The 3,213-nt window shown below is 39.3% G+C and overlaps 1 long non-coding RNA gene across 1 annotated transcript; it reads left to right on the top strand.

Moving 5' to 3' along the window:
• The first annotated feature begins 263 nt into the window (after positions 1-263).
• Positions 264-2,838, top strand: LOC128290369 (uncharacterized). Its single transcript, XR_008280155.1, has 2 exons — positions 264-366; positions 2,593-2,838. It is a non-coding gene; the product is annotated as an uncharacterized LOC128290369 (long non-coding RNA).
• The last annotated feature ends 375 nt before the right edge of the window (positions 2,839-3,213 follow it).

Raw genomic sequence — 3,213 nt, 5'->3', positions numbered from 1 at the left:
CCCTTTAGACTTTATAATTAATTGGGGATAAAATATGACACAAAAAGCCTTGTGGCTTAATGGCAAGAAGCGTGTGGAGCATTTGAGGGGAGGCATGGGTTCGAATCCCATGGCAAGCAAGGAGCATTTATTTTGCTAACAGAGGGCGGCAAGAGTTGGTGTTGAATTTAAACTCTGATGTTGGAGGGATCCCACATCGGGAAGCTAACATAAGAGTGGATGCGAAGCTGGCTTTAAATAAAGGGAACCATGAGGAGAGTAAAGGTACCTTTCTTGGCTGATCCCTTTCGCTGTATGGCGTGCTCGTTTGGGTTAGGCGGCGGCTAAGAGTGCTCGGAGCTTGGATTAACTCCAGTCGCCAATCAGGTGTGTATTTCTCACTACTCTAGCTGTAGGATGGCTACTTCGGGCCGCGATGGGCCGAAAGGGGTCATGTGGGCCTAATGGGCCTACGGGCCCAATTGGATAAGTTGTTTGATTGGGTAGTAAATATTGGACTAGGCTAGGTGAATCTCATATTTGTGGCTAGATTGGGCTAAAAGGGCCACACGAGCGTGTGGGCCCATTTGGGCCGAGAATAGGCTTTAGGCCCATTCGTATTGTTATCCCTGTTTAGAATACTTTAGTTTACCAAATTACTAAAATGCCCTCGATTTGTAGAATTACCATTTTACCCTCGATTTATAGAATTACTGTTTCACCCTCGATTTACAAAATTACAGTTTTACCCTCGATTTATAAAATTACCATTTTACCCTCGATTTACAGAATTACCGTTTTACCCTCGATTTACAAAATTACCATTTTCCCTTCAGTTTAAAAATTACCGTTTTACTCTCGATTGTGAAATTACTGAAATACCCTGTAGGATAGAATTACCAAAATACCCCTAGTTTGTAAAATTACCAAAATACCCCTAGTTTGTGAAATTACCGAAATACCCTCAATTTGTAAAATTACCAAAATACCCCTAATTTACAAAATTACAGAAATACCCTTAACTTTCTAAAAATTATAGAAATACCATTGATTTACAAAATTACTGAAATACCCTTGGTTTGTAGATTTACCAAAACACCCTTATAGGATGAAATGACTAAAATACCCCTAATAGGTAAAAAGACCGTAAAGCCCCTGTAGGGTAAAGTGACCGTAATACCCCTGTATGGTAAAATGACGAATATGCCCTTATGTTCCGTATGACTAATGTGCTTAGGATTTACATATATTGATATTGGATTAGTTAAGTTTGAGTGATAGGTGGTGGTTATCGTAGGCGATTGATTTTGGAAACGTTTCAACTTCAACTCGTAATAGGTGTGTACTAACCCTCGTAATAGCTTAGATTAATATTTGCTGAGAAGCCGAAATGCTAAAATACCAGTATTTCGAGAACTTGTAATGTTGCATTTGGGTATAGATGCGCTAAATACGATAAGATCGGTGTTTGGATCGATGGAACAGGTAAGAACTCAATTTTGTGCACGATGGTAAGTTGGGCCTCAATGGGCTGAAATTGGGCCCAATGGGCTTTCGGACCCATTTGGGTAGAATTGATAGAAAATGGAATTTGGAAAAGTTGCACGTTAACACGGTTAGTATTGTTGTAAAATTTGGGTTAAGTAGGCTAAATCAGCATTCGTAGGGCCCATTAGGGGTTTTGGGCCCAAAAACCCGAATTTGATAAAGTGGGTTAAAGATCATTGTTTAAACACTCGGAAATATTGATAATTGTAATGAACATGGAAAACCCTGATATTTGGTAAAATTATGAAAATACCCTTATAATATGAAAAATGACTGTTTTGCCCTTGTGGGCAAGTGACTGACTTGGACTGTGTGGTTGATGGATTTGATTGTGAATATATGTTGGTGATATGAATGACTTGACTGTGATTGTTTATTCAAATATGGGCATGGCATTCTGCACACATGACATGTTGCATTGGGTTGGGTTTTTATATGGATGGAGGAAGTGCAAAAGGGCTTATGCCCCAGTTTATTGAAAAAGGGCTTATGCCCCAGTTTATCGAAAAGGGCTTATGCCCCAGTTTATTGAAAAGGGCTTATGCCCCAGTTTACCGAAAAGAGCTTTGCCCCAGTTATTAAAGAGGCCAGGCCTCAAGATATATGATAAAGCAGCTATGCTACCAGTGGTGTGTTGGTTGGGTGGGTTGAGTTATTCCCCACATGCTGTGTTGGTTGGTACGGGTGGAGAGTAGCGGATGGTGGGTCGACTAGTCTCCCCAAATCGGCTTGCATACATTCATTGGTATTTCATGTGATATTGAAATGGGCTTGCATACATCCATTGACATTACATGTGATATTGAAATGGGCCTAAGGGCCATATCGTTTACAGTAAAGGCTTCGGCCCAATGATATGATTTATGAAAAGGCTTCGGCCTAGTGATATGATTTATGAAAAGGCTTCGGCCCAGTAACCGTTAAACGAAAGGCTTTGGCCCAGTATATGTCAAGACTAAATAGGGCTTTGGCCCAGATTTTACTGATACTGTGTTTTCACTATTTGTTTGTTATTGGGATTACACACTGAGTTTTCGTAAACTCACCCTGTTTCTAACTGTGCAGGTAATCCCTAAGCTTAGATGGTTTGGAGCTGCGAGGGACTCGGAGATGGCCACACTACTGTTTCTGTTTCTTTTAGTTGCAATAAGTAGCCGATTTATTTCTTTATAAGTTTTATCTTATTAATATTATTGTTTGGTTTTGGGTTGTAATAAGGCCATTTTAATTATTTTTCTAGGATTATTTTATTTTTAATAACTTTAATTTGTTTGTTAATAAATGGGCTAGACTTAGGACGTGTTTTCAAAATGATAATTGTTTTCAAAATAACATCTCGCGACGATTATCCGATTTATCAAAGATTTCAACTTAAATAAATTACAACTCGATTTAACCAAGTGTGGCAATGGTTGTGGGCATGTCTAGGATTGGATCCATTAGAAGAGCTTGGTACTTAAGCAGCCTTCATGGCTCACCTCCTCTGTTACGGATTCCTACCTGGTGCCCAGCTCCCATTCACTTTGTTAGCTTAACAAAAGTCGATTTTTAAAGCACTAAAATGAAACATGGGTTTTTAACTTCAATGTAGCACATCAGATTCGGCCATAACGTCTGGGCCGGGTTTAGGGTGTTACACAAATTGTTTGATGGTTCTCTTTTTACAAGTATGTTTGACTAGAGTCA

This window comes from Gossypium arboreum, chromosome 3, assembly GCF_025698485.1.
Source record: "Gossypium arboreum isolate Shixiya-1 chromosome 3, ASM2569848v2, whole genome shotgun sequence".
NCBI classification, from domain to species: domain Eukaryota; kingdom Viridiplantae; phylum Streptophyta; class Magnoliopsida; order Malvales; family Malvaceae; genus Gossypium; species Gossypium arboreum.
Note: the sequence above shows the minus strand (reverse complement) of the source record. Positions and strands in the feature narration are given on the sequence as shown.